Raw genomic sequence first — 13702 nt, forward strand, 5'->3', positions numbered from 1 at the left:
CTATTTTTAAGAACTTTTGTATGAGAAGAAGAGAGACAAAGACAGAGATCTTCCATTTGCTGGTTCACTCCCCCAAATGTCTATAACAGCTGGAATTGGGTCACGCCAATACTTGAGGCTTCATCTGCTGCCTCCCAGGGTATGCATTAGCAGGAAGCTGTATCAGAAGCAGGGGAGGTGGGACTTGAACCAGGCACTGCAATTTGTGCTGTGGATGGCCCAAGTGGTGCCTCAACTGTCATGCCGAACACCTGCCCCTAAAACGATCTGTTTTGTAATCTCTCAGGATTTCTGTAGGTAAGGAGTCTGGGAAAGGTTGATTTGGGCAGTTCTGGTTCTACCTCTGATGTGGTTGCCATCGGACAGTAGCCAGAATTCAGACAGCTGGGGCTGAAGGAGCAGTTGGCTGGCTGGTCATCTTGTCTTCCCTTTGGTTTCAGGGCTTCTATGTGTGGCCTTGGTTTAGGCTTTGTCACAGACTGGTGGCCTCAGGGCCATCATTTCACATGGGGGCCAAGGCTTCAAGAGAAAGGGTGCAGGGAGCAAGCTGGAACATGGATCACCTTATGTAGCCTCACTGCAATGCTCTCTATTAAGGGAAAGTCACAAAAGCCTGCCCACTGTTCAAGGGTGGGGCGTAGACTTCACCTCTGCTTGAGGAAGTGGTTAGGTTGTATAAGAGAATGAAGTGGGAAGTGGTGTCACATCCATCTTTGGAAAATATGAAGGTGCTTCAAAAAAGCTCATTGAAAAATGGAATTTAAAGATAAATTTATTTTAGTGCAAACATCTTTTGGCATCATGCATAGTTTTTTTTTTTCATAATATACATTTTTCCACCAACATTTTAATGACTCCTGCCCCCCAATCTGCTTGGATTTTCATTTTTTTCCAGTAAAAATAACATCTTATTAAAAAAAAAAAAAAAGATTGAGGGCCTATTGCTGTGGTATAGCAGGTGAAAATGCCGCCTGCAGTGCTGGCATCCCATTTGGGTGCTGGTTTGAGTCCTCGCTGCTCCACTTCTGATCCAGTGTGGGCGATCTTGTTCCTGGCAGGCAGTCTGCCTGTCTAGCCCATGCAGGGGGTTAGGCAGGCAGTCTGTCCACCAGGTACAAGATCACCCACGATCCAGCTCTCTGCTGATGGCCTGGGAAAGCAGTAGAAGAAGACCCAAATCCTTGGGCACCTGCACCCACGTGGGAGTACTGGAAGAAACTCCAAGCTCCTGTATTCGGATCAGTCCAGCTCTGGGCATTGTAGCCATTTAGGAAGTGAACCAGCAGATGGAAGATCTCTTTCCTCCCTCCCTCCCTCCCTCTATAAGTCCGCTTTTAAAATAAATAATATAAAAAAAATTTATTGATGTTGAAAGAGTTGGAGAGAGAGAGAGAAGGAGGGAGGGAGAGAGGGAAGGAGAGAATCTTCAATACACTGGTTCACTCCCCAGATGGCCCCAATGGCCAGGACTGGGCCAGGCCAAAACCAGAAGCCAGGAGCTTCAACCAGGTCTCCCACCTGGATAGCAGGGGCACAAACACTTGGGCCATCTGCTGCTTTTCCAAAACCATTATCAGGGCTAGCCAAATGGGAAATGGAGCAGCCAGGACACCAGCTGGTGCCCATATGGGATGTTGGCATCACAAGTGGTGGAGTTACCAGCTATGCCACAGTGCTGACCCCAAAAACAGCTTATCTTTTAGTTCCACTTCCCATGGACTTTTTGAAACTCCCTTGTACAACCACAGCTGCCTCTTCCATGCAGGGCAAAATCATTTCTCCCGAGCCTCCTTCCAAGGCTGGCTTCTCCTGAGGTGGCCTCACTCTGCGCCTCTGTTCCCTCCTGTTCGGCCTTCAGCCTCCTTTGCTACTAGCTTCGATTTCCACCCTGCCCCACCCCAGCCCTACACTCTTCCTGAAGGCTGTTTATTATGCTCAGAGCCTCTCCCACAGGGCGGTCCTTCCCTAAAGAGACCCTGAGCTCAGGGTCAGGGAGTGTGGAAGCCTGCTGGGGCCCTGACTTCCATGTAGGGCAGGGCGGCTGACTGCTGCAACACCCCAGGGCTCTCTGTGTACCCGGTGTGCCAGTGAGATCCTTAAGTACATGGAGGTTGGGCTGACCCGGAGGATTAGTGAGTGGAAGGTTGGGGGTGAATGCAGGAAGATCAATGGACGTTAAGACAAGGAAAGGCTCTCTGGGAGTATTTTCCCAGCCTGAGGGCGTGGAAGGACATTCCCAAATCCTCAGTAAGTGAATCATCACCTGTCGTCATGCTGCCTGGTTAAGGAAAACTGTGTGCAACAGGCTTAAAATCAAAACCTTAACATAAAAAAAAAAGCCAACAGAAAAGAGCATGTATTTAGAAGCCTGGAGAGTGATCTGAGGAAAGGCGGGATGGGAACATTTCAAGGCCGGAGAGCAGAGATGGGGGCAGGGGTGTACCTGCTGGGTAGGGGAGGTTGGTGGGGGAGCCCAGGGGTTCCATCCAGGAGAGACCTGCGGGTGTGGCTGCTGCACTGTTTGCCGCCCTCCGGGGCATCTCATCATCTCATTGGCATACAGCCCCTCCAGCCTGGGCTGTTTATCCTTTTGTGTGTGGCAGGCCAGCTACAAAGCCCCGTGTCTGTCATGCACACCGCATTCTTGGTGCAGATGTTCTGGCCAAAGGGTTTCGGCCTCTAGCCCGAGAGTAAACCCGAACTCTTAGCAGCAGCCACTTGTGTTGCACGGCTTTGGGCGAGTCACTTCAACTTTCTGCAGCTTGGCTGGCTCAGGGAAACTGAAGTGGGGATTGTTATTCTCTGCCCTTGTGTCTGGATAAAATGAGGTGCTGTGAGTAAAACGATTAGCCCCGCCGCAGACAGCGCTAGCGCTTAATCAGGGCTGTTCTCTTCCATCCCCTCTTCATCATCCACTGAGCACCTTTTTCCCTTCTGCAGCCAGTCTCAGATTTGTGTCTTGGCCTGGTATGCATCATCTCAGAAAGCAAGGCATTTAAAATCAAAACAGGGTTGTCAGATGGGTGACATTGCACGGTAATTGTCACCCTAGGGGATTCAGCCAAGGAAGACATCCTTCTCACAGCTTCCTTATCCTGTCGTGGCCCTTCCAATCAATTTTCTTGTAAGGAGATGTTTTCCTAGGGAGTTCAGAAACCACTAGCTCCCGCAAGAGCAGGTACAGGTCCCAATATGCTGCTGAGTGAGGGGGACATGGCCCACCCACATCCTGGTGCTGGTCCTTGGCTCCAGGATTTCCCACCTGGCCACCTGCTGCCACCCCAGGTTTCAAAAGAGGATGCTTGAGGGTTTTGCTATGGGGTCTGGGCCCATGAAGCCCATAGAGACCTTGTAGAGCAGGCTCTGAGAGTTCTGCTTCAAGGCCAGCCCCTTCGTAACACACACACAGGTCACCTCCTCCCTCTCCCTGAGTGAAACACACACCTTGTCCACTTTGGAGACTCACATGCAGCAATTTCAGACCCAGTTTTGAGGGATCTGTCTTGTGTTACTGCCCTTCCGTCTCAAACAGGTACACCCTTCTCCCTTGGGACCATTCAGCACCTGGGGCCCACCTCCCTCCCAGCACCTTGCCCTCAGCTTTGGTCCTGAGGGAGCCAGAGCGCACCACTCTGTTCTTCACGAAGCCCCAGGCTATGTGGTCAGTTCTCATTGTCTTCATGTGACTGATTCCCAGGAGAGAGAGTGGCACAGGAGGTACTAAGTGAGTATCTGTTGGCCTGAATCCATCTGATGAAAGGTGAGACTTTTCAGACTCTTGCAACCCTGATATTCCATGGTTAATTTTTTAAAATATTTATTTACTTATTTGAAAAAGCTACACAGATAGAAGAAGAGATAGAGAGAGAGATCCTCCCTCTGTTGGTTCACTCCCCAAATGGCTACAATGGCCATGGCTAGGCCAGGCGAAAGCCAGGAGTCAAGAGTTTCTTCTGGGTCTCCTACATGGCTTCAGGGGCCCAAGCGCTTGGGCCATCCTCCGTTGCTTTCCCAGGCACATTAGCAGGGAGCTGGATCAGAAGTGGAGCAGCCAGGTCTTGAACTGGAGCCCTTATAGGATGCCAGCATTGCAAGTGGTGGCTTTACTTGCTACGCCACAACGCTGGCCCCAATGATTAGTTTTTTAAAAAGCCTACTCACTAAACTTTTTTTTTCAGAATCCAGTTAAATCTAAAATACATGTTTGGAGTTGAAATTTTTACATTACAACTCAGACCTACATAAAAATATTGCCTAAAATTTTTCCTCTTAAGTGATTCATCCTACTTTGAACTTTCATTTCTTTCAACTTGAAATTGCTTTAAAAATGAATCTGGAACAGGCAAAGAATTCTCAAGTATAACACAAAAGCACTAACTATAAGAGGAGATTTTTTGATAAATTAGGTTACATTAAAATTAAGAACTTCTGATCATCAGAAGACAAGACTGTGAAAACAAAATCGCAGCCTAAGAGAGGTTATTTGTGGTAAATATATCCCACAGAGAATTCTAAATACATAAAGAGCTCTTTTTTATATATATTTAGTTATTTACTTGAAAGAGTTATAGAGAAGCAGAGAGAGAGAGAGAGAGAGAGAGAGGGAGAGAGGTCTTCTATCTGCTGGTTCACTCCCACATGGCAGCAACTGGTGAAGCTGTGCTGATCCAAAGCCTGGAGCCAGGAGCTTCTTCTGGGTCTTCTACGTTGGTGCAAGGGCCTAGGACTTGGGCCATCTTATCTGCTTTCCCAGGCCATCAGCAGGGAGCTGGATTGGAAGTGGAGCAGCCAGGACTTGAACCAGCGCCTGTATGGGATGCCAGCACTGCAGGCGGCAGCTTTACCTGCTACACCACAGTGTCAGCCCCAAGAATTCTTGAATATGGATAGGTAATGCCGATAGCTTGACAGAGAATTAGGCGAGTGACTTGAACCGGCACTTCACAGAGGGACCATTTAATAGGTCAATAAAAATATGAAAAGAGGCTCAACTGAAAACTGCAGTGAAATATCACTGTAGATCCACTAGGATGGCTAAAGTTAAAAGGCTGACAATTGCAAGTGTTGGAGGGGATGTGGAACAAGCCTAGCCGTCCTCCACGGTTGATAGGAGAGTAAAGTAGAAGAGTGCCTGGCTTTGTCTGCTATGAACAAATGCACTGTGACTCAGACATGCTCTCCCAGGAACACACAAAACCTTTGTGTGTGAGTGTGAGTGTGTGCACATGTGTGCCAGAAGTAGTGCACAGTAGAACATGTAGTGTAGCCCTATTTGTAATTGCTGCAGAATAGAAACCACCCATGTACCTTACCCATAGGACAACAGCCCCACTCTCTCGGAGATGCCACATGGCAGAGAGGGTTCCGGAACCGTGACAGAGCACCACAGCACAGGCACATTTCACAGCCATAGTAGGGAGCGACGGCGCCAGCCAGGGAGAATACCAAGTGTGTGGTATTGTGTCATAAAGTTCAAAAACAGTCTGTGCCACTTGGAGCTTTTGTTGAGGCACATCACACATACAGGAAAGCAAACAGTTGAGCAGCGGCAGTGCTGCTGGGGAGGTTGGGATCTGCCTGTTGGCCTGATGGCTGTGTGTAATTTATTGTGATTTGTGTACTTTTCTGATCCTCCGATAAAGTTTACAAAACAAACCTTTACATAGCTTTGCCCTTCAGCTGATTTAGATACACATTCCCTAATGGGACTCTATTCTCTTGAAGTTTTTTTGAACAGCTGGGGAGGCCTCCAGGGAGGATGTGCAGCCTCTTCAGGCTCCCATTGCTTGTCTGACCCATGTTTGGGTATTGGCTGTTCTCATTGTGTTCACTACCCCTCTCTGTGGCTTGTGTCACCTGTGGTCAGTTGTCTCAGCATGGGCAATGCACTGTAATTTTTTATGGAGAGATTGGTTCAGCCCCCACCAGCATATGGTGCCCCTAGGGTTGTGCAGTACATGACGTACACAACAGTCCTTGGCAGCCCTGATCCTCATCTGAGCTCCCAAGCACCTGTGGAGCCTGTGAGACCTACATGCACCCCGTGTCCATTCCCCACCCCTCAGCTACTGTCATTAGCACTTCTTCACCCTTCTGTATGCCTCACAGAGACTGGCATTCTCTGGATTCCTTCTGGAAGGGGCAGGTGTGAGGAACCAGGGTGACACTGGGAGCCGGAGATGAGAAAAGGGGAGTGGGAGAAGAGTCCTGAGTGAACCTTAGCTCTTGTTTCCCTGGGGACACAACTGCAGGCCCCGGCCCCCACTTCCTGTGCTTCTGTTACTTTATTCAGCAAATTCTCCAGGTGGCCCATGCAGGTTCATGGGGGTTAACGCCCTCAACAAGGGAAACATGCCCATCAGAGCCATTTCCTCAGACAAGACTTCCTTTAAAGGGGAATTCCAACCCCGCATAGCCCCTGTGCCATTGAGCCCAGACCAGGAAGCAGAGGCAAAGCTCTCCAAGGAAGAGCCAACTACAGCCTGAATCAAAGGTGCCATTTCCCTGGTTGCAGTTTGAAATCTCATAGCAAGACAATGGTCTCCAAATGGAGACTGCCCAGAGAAAGAGCTTTCTTTAAAATTCCCAAGGCTAGAGATTTTGCATATCAAAAAACTCCAAGCCCAGAGAAAATGAGTGATTCTCCAGTGAATCATAGAGGAGGGAAGGTGGCAGATATGACCCCAGGGAATTTCTACCCCACCGGAAGGAGAGCAGCTATTTTTGAGACTTGGGGAAGGAGCTGAGACAGAAGACAGGAAAAGGCAGGCCAGGGTCAGTGGTGAGTGTGCTAGTTCTTCCCATCCTACCCATCAGGAGCAAAGCCCCAGATGCTTGGGAGGCTAGAAACACCCAGGCAGTTTCAAGGACTCCCAAGAGCTTCAGGGCTGGTGCCCCCTTCTCACATCTTTCAGAGGAGCCTTTGGGTGTGCTGGACATGACATCCAACATGGCGACCAAGCCATGGAGGGGCTCCCATGGGCTGGGTTTGGGATCACACCCCTGGTTTGTAATGGATGGACTGCATCCATTACATTACATGAAAGGACTGCAGAAGTTTTTCTGTGCTACCGGGGTCCCTGGAAGGTAGTCAAGGGGCTTGCTGGTGAGTTCACCAGGACGTCAACATGGCAAAAGGCAAAGGAATTAGCAACAGAGAACCATAGGGTGAATGTTTCAAGCCAGGAGTCAAAGGGCTTCCCACTCCCCAACCCCCCCACCTCTTTACCCTCTCCTCCCCTCACCCCCTTATACAGGCCTTGGGGATCAGGAGCCTTCGTGAGAACCAGGGGATGCCAAGGCAGCATGGTAGAGTCTCCAGCCTCACATTCAACATGTCATTGTCCCAAAGTCCAGACCTGAAGCTTTGGAAGCTGCCCCTGCACCCAACTGCCATCTTGGAAAGAGGAAGGGAAGGAAAACCCTTGCTGTAGTGGGGAGACACCCCAGACAGTGTCATCCCAAATAAGGTGATTTAAAAGCAGAGAAAGATGGAGGTGCTGTAATGGCCAGATGATGCCTTCTCTTGCCTTCAGTGGACGTGGGGCCTCCAGAGCTGCCTGGGTTTGTACCGGCGGTAGATGTGCGTGGCTGAGCAGTTCTAGCCTCAGGACTCCTGACTTCTCTGGTAGTGCGGTGTATTCTTTCCCATCATGATGGTGACATGATGTTCTGGTAGAAAAGTTGAGGGGAAGTACTATGAAGAAAAAAATAATAATGACTCTGCTGTTTCACAAACCATAGATAGCCACCGTTAATATCTTGGTTTACTTTCTCCCAATCTTTTCTCTGCGTAAGTGGGAGTATTATTATGATTGTTTCTGCATCTTGTTTGTTGACAAGATTCATTAAGGCACATCTGTGTGGGGAGCATATTTGTGTGTGAATGCTCACCACTTTGTATACTTTGCTCTTTTTTTCTTAAAATTTACTTATTTATTTATTTGGTAACCCAGGCAGAGAGAGAGAGAGTTTTGACCAGTCCTCTTGTTCACTCCCCAAGTGGCCACAACAGCCAGGGTTGGGCCACGGGAAAACCAGGAGCCAGGAACTCCATCCTGGGTGTCAAGGGCCCAAGTTCTTGGGCCATCAGCCACTGCCTTTTCAGATGCATTAACAAGGATCTGGATTGGAAGCAACGTAGTGACTAGAAGCCATGTTCCAGTATGGGATGCTAGCGTGACAAGTGCAGCTTAACCCACTGCACCACCATACCATCCCTGTATCCTTTGTTCTTTAAATAGCAACCCAAAATATGCTTAGTTATTAAATTAAAACTAAAATAAGTTAACTGATTATATTTCTCCAAATGTTTAAACACTGAATGAAGTGTGATTAATTAAACTTCCCTAAATATTCTTTTAAAATTCGCTAATGTTTTAGATTCTCTCATGTGCTTCAAACGCCTGAGAATGGAGACAGAAGGTGCCCAGAAGAGAACATTCCCTCCCTCCCTCCCTCCCTCCCTTCCTTCCTTCCATTTGAGAGGCATAGTTACAGAGAGACAGAGAGGTCTTGCACTTGCTGGTTCATTCCCCAAATGGTTGCAATGGCCAGAGCTGAGCTGAGCTAATTTGAAGCCAAAAGCCAGGAAGCTTCCTTCTTGTCTCCCACGTAGGTACATGGGCCCAAGGAGTTGGGCCATTTTCTACTGCTTTCCTAGGCCATAACGGAGAGCTAGATTGGAAGTGGAGCAGCTGTGAGAGGCCAGAGCCACGCCATGACAGGCTTCTCACAAGACAAAGAAATTGACTAGGCCCAGGATGCACCTGTTGGGGGAAGACGAAACCTGACACCAGGCTGACCTTGGTCTGGCAGGGCCAGTTGGGGGCAACCAATGAGGTGGGCTGTCCTTGGTCCGGCAGGGCCAGGTGGGGGCAACCAAGGTGGGGGGGCTCCATGTATGGCCATATGGGAAAGAAGGAATACGGATGTAATACTTGTTTGCCCGGGAACTATAAAAACCCCAGGAACAAAGAAAGGGGGTCTTGGTCTTTCAGCACTGTGCCTTACGGGAGGCCAGGCTCCAGCATGCTGGACCCGTGGTAAATCCCTTTGTTCTTTGCATTACGGTGAGTCTTGCTGGTTCTTTCTATCTGGGTGATCCGGAACACAACACAGCCAGGACTTGAACTGGCACCCATATGGGATGCTAGTGCTGCAGGTGGTGGCTTTACCCGCTATGCCACAGCACCAGCCCCACAATGATTTCTAAACTGAGCAGCTCTCACATTAACACAGTCACAAAGGTGCCGAGACCTTGGATTGACATCATGTCTTCATCAGCTCATTCTTCTTATTATTTATCTTTTAAAAATATTTATTTATGAAGCAGAGAGACAGCTCCCATCTACTGGTTCACTCCCCTTATGCCACCAGTGTCAGGAGCCAGGAGCTGGAAACTCAGCTCTCCCATGTGAGTGGCAGGAAACCAGTTAGTTGAGCCATCACCTGCTGCTTTCCAAGATCCACATTAGCGGGAAGCTGGAATCGGCAGCAGAGCTGGATGGGAAGGCAGGCACTTGAGTGTGGGACGTGGGCATCTTAACTGCTGGGCCAAGTGCCTGCCCCATCATCTCCTTCTGTTGTCTTGCTGCCCAGGGGCCTGGCTTCTTAGCCTGGAGAGCTCCACTGACAGTCCATTGCTCAGATGACACTGGCTTTGCCTACTCAGATACGAGTTGGTTTTTTGTCCTCCTCTCTTCCTAATTGACACTTGTTCTAGATGTTTTCCACACTGTAGCCCAATCTGCTATGATCTTGCTTCTTAGTTGTCCTAGGGGAAGGAGGGCTGTTGTGATGTAGAAAAAAATTCACACTGAACCACAGCCTTTGTTTCTCATGACTGTGTCAGCCTATAAAATGGTACCTCTCTAGGGGCTGGCGCTGTGGCAGAGTGGGTAAAGCTGCCACCTGTGGTGCCGGCATTCCATATGGGTGCTGGGTTGAGTCCCGGCTGTTCTACTTCTGATCTGGCTCTCTGCTGCGGCCTAGGAAGCCAGTAGAAGATTGTTCTATCTTAATGTTAGCCGTCGCAAAGCACACCGGACACCGGAGTAAGGGAAAGGGTTTATTGGGGAACATCCTACAGACCGGAGTGAAGGGGCGGCGAAGGAAAAAGAGAAGGAGACTGTAAGAGAGAGAGACAGAGAGGAGGGAGAAGAGAGGTGAGAGGAGGAGAGGAGCCAAGAGAGGCCAAGAGAGCGAAGGAGAGAAGGACCGAAAGAGCACGTTTGCAGGAACAGGCCCTTTTAAAACTTTGCCTGAGGGTGGGCAGGGAAGCAGGAGCATCGAATCCCATTAGGATGGGGTGGAGCCTGGCACAGGTAGCTGGGCCATGTGGCCACCTGGCTACAACTGCGCCAGTTTCCTAACAAAGATAGCCCAAGTCCTTGGGACCCTGCACCCACATGGGAGACCTGGAGGAAACTCCTGGCTCCTGGTTTCGGATTGGCGCAGCTACAGCCATTGTGGCCATCTAGGGAGTGAACCAGCAGATGGAAGACCTCTCTCGCTGTCACTCTCTCTGCCTCTGCCTATCAGTAACTCTGCCTTTCAAATAAATTAATAAATCTTTAAAAAAATGTTATCACTCTATTTCCCTCTTAATAATACCTCATGGGCATTTTGTGAATGGTTGCATTTTCTTCACCATTATTTTCAGGGCTGCATGACGTTTGCTAGGAGGGAATGCCCTGCCATTTGTGTAAGCATTGGGTATTTATGTTATGTCCAGTTTGTTTTCCACTGTACCGGTCTCTGTTCAAATGCCACTTGTTCATGAATCTCAGCGTGCCTTTCCAATTTCTGGAGTTAACTCAGAGAAGGGATTTGCTTAGATCATGGGTTGTGAAGATATTTGAGGCTTCACACACACAACACCAAATTGCCTTGTAAGGCAGTTCTCTTGGCATCACCATCCTGCGTGGTCGCACGGAATGGGGAAGGCATTACTCTCTCAGGATTCCCGGAGGGGAGAGGCTTTGGTGAAGGAGCGGCTGTGCTGGGGTTCCCCACACAGCCTGGGCCACTCTGAATATTTATTTGCTGGGAGTGGTTTTCAAAGCAATAATTCAGACCTAGCTTGGCAAGCCCAGGCACACTTAAGGCACTGTGAGAAGGAACGAGATGACTCCGAGAACCAAGACTGCTCCGCAGAAGCTGGAACCGGGACTCACTGTTCACTCCCACATAAATGGCAGGCAGCTGCCACCATGAGCTCTTCATGCTCAGATCGGCCTTTATGGCAGGCACCTGCCTCATGGGAAAGTGGAGCTAATGTGGCTGAGGAGTAAGATGTTTTATTTAAATTTATAAAATTTATGTTTGAAAATATCAGTTATTGGAAAACTGTAGCTGGAACACGTATGCAAATCTAGTTTTTTTCTAGTTCTATGAAAAATACAGATCAGTATTTCTGGTGGAAATTTTTCATACCAACTGAGATGTGCTATAAGCAGCATATATACTGGATTTAAAAAGACTTAGTGTGAAAAAATGTAAGCCACTTCCTCAGTAAACATTTTATATTCATCACATGTTTCAAGATTATATTTTAATATATGGAATTAAATGTAATATATTACAATTTTATTTATTAAAGATTATTTATTTATTTGAAAGGGTTACATAGAGAGATGGAGAGAAAGAGAGAGAGCTCTTCCATCTGCTGGGTCACTTCCCAGATGGCTGCAATGGCCAGGGTGGGCCAGGCAGAAGCCAGGAGCCAGCAGCTTCTTCCAGGTCTCCCATGTGGATGACAGGGGCCCAAGCAGTTGGGGCATCCTCTGCTGCTTTCCCCAGGCCACAAGCAGGGAGCTGGATAGGAAGAAGAGCAGCCAGGACACGAACTGGAATCCATATGGGCTGCTGAGGCAACAGGCAGAGGCTTAACCTATGCCACTGGCCGGCCCCAGCATCATCATTCTTGCATTCAGTTCCTTTTGTCTCTTTATCTTGGCTGCTGGGAAGCTCACTATAATCCTTATCTAGAAACATTTTAGTGTTCCAAGTTTCCTTCCAGGAATATTTGCTTTTTAATCTGTTTCCTCATTGCCTGAATGTCCAATTAGTCATTTTTGTCCTTTTGTGCTGAATAGTTTTCATCCTGAATTCTGAATGGGATGGGCAGGCTGACAAGATAAGGTGGATGCCCTGCTGGGACCCCTTGCTGACCCCCCTGCCACTCCTCTGGAGGTGGTCTTGCCCGAGTTGAGTTTCCATCGCTGGGGCAGTCCTGTCAGCAAGTACCAACTGAATGAGTTTTGGCTAGGAGCAACGGGGAGAGAGACGGGCCGCTTAAGATGCGCCTTAAACCACAGGTCCCTGTATGCTAGACAGAAGCCACCCTCCAGGGAGGGACTCTGCCTGAGAGAGCGCATCCTCCCTCCTGCTTGCTCCGTGTCTCCCCGGCTCCGGGGGCGTGACCTAAGACAGTCTGAGACACATACTTCAATGTTAAGATAAATCTGAAAACACGAAAGGGCTCTGTGGGTGTATTCAGGAATCCAGAGCTGGTTTTCACAGCTTGTTAAGTCAAATAAATCCAGAATCCTTACCCCCACCACAGTCCAAAGTCGGAACCCAAACAGCGGGAAGCCTGCATGTCCTGGGGACACTGGCGCGGGATCCCGAGGGATCCCCCAAGTGGAGATCAGGGTTCTCCGTTCTGCTTCCTCCCTGCTGCCAGGCACAGGCCACAGCTTCCCCGAAATGACAGCCCCACGTGAGCTCCATGCCCCAAGGGAGAGGGCGCCCTGTGTCCCTGGTGCAGGGGGCTGGGTAGGAACAGCTAGGGTTTCTAGAATCCTCTACCTGCTGTGGCTGCCCACCTCCCAGTGCTACCATCTGGGGAAGTGCGCGTGTGTGTGCCGAGTTAACAGCTCAGAAACCCGAGAGCTTTGAGAAAGGTCACGGCTGACGTCGTCCTGCGGGGGCTCCAACCTCCGCACTGGGGCCGGAGGCGACTCCTGGGTTCCTCCTGTGGCTGCGTCCGACCTGTCTCGGAGCCGGCCTGTCCCTCCGGCGAGGACGCCCCCTGGCGGTGGGCAGGCTGTGGGTGCGACGTGTGCGCCCCTTCCCAGCCCCATTCCTTGGCAAGTGTGGGGGGCGGAGCATAGAGGAGAGGGAGGGGCTTATGCATGCAGTTTCCTGTTGCCATGGACACCACAGCGGCTGGGCGGTGTCAGAATTCCAAGCTGCTCCTCCGGGCGTGTTATAGCCTTGGAGAAGTTGATAAAGCATCTCTGAGCCTGTTTCCGGTCTGCTGAAGAGCCCCCAGTGCCACCCTCCCTGGTTCTCTGGGGTCAACCGAGATCGTGTCCCTTTTGAGCAGACCCCGAGAGACTCAGAGATACATGGTTTACCTGGGATGTGATCTGGGAGAGGAAGAGGGGAGAAACAAGGGCGAGTTGTCTAGCGAGTGTGCTGTCCCTGGGGCACCTGGAGCTCTGTCCCTGTCCCTCTGAGTGGCACCTTGACTGAGGGGCAGGGAAACCTGAGTGTTTATCTACCAGTCCCCATCAGGCACTGAGTGGAGCCCACTCTGGGGTGCCCCAGCTCCTTAGGAGTCTGGCTTGTTTGGGACCTGGGTATCGTAGCCCAGAGGGACCTCAGATAGATTTGGAAATGGGGCCAAGGATGCAGAAATGGTGAGTGGGGAGGGAGCAGGGCTGGGGCAACACCAAACTCTTCCATGTGCATG

At 49.8% G+C, this 13702-nt stretch overlaps 1 long non-coding RNA gene across 1 annotated transcript; it reads right to left on the reverse strand.

Annotated features, from left to right (window-relative positions):
• Positions 1-7486: 7486 nt before the first annotated feature.
• Positions 7487-13119, reverse strand: LOC103349205 (uncharacterized). The gene is made up of 2 exons (XR_517427.3): positions 12814-13119; positions 7487-7696 (listed from the first exon to the last, which is right to left on the reverse strand). It is a non-coding gene; the product is annotated as an uncharacterized lncRNA (long non-coding RNA).
• Positions 13120-13702: the final 583 nt, after the last annotated feature.

The sequence above is a fragment of the Oryctolagus cuniculus genome, chromosome 10 (assembly GCF_964237555.1).
Source record: "Oryctolagus cuniculus chromosome 10, mOryCun1.1, whole genome shotgun sequence".
NCBI classification, from domain to species: Eukaryota; Metazoa; Chordata; class Mammalia; order Lagomorpha; family Leporidae; genus Oryctolagus; species Oryctolagus cuniculus.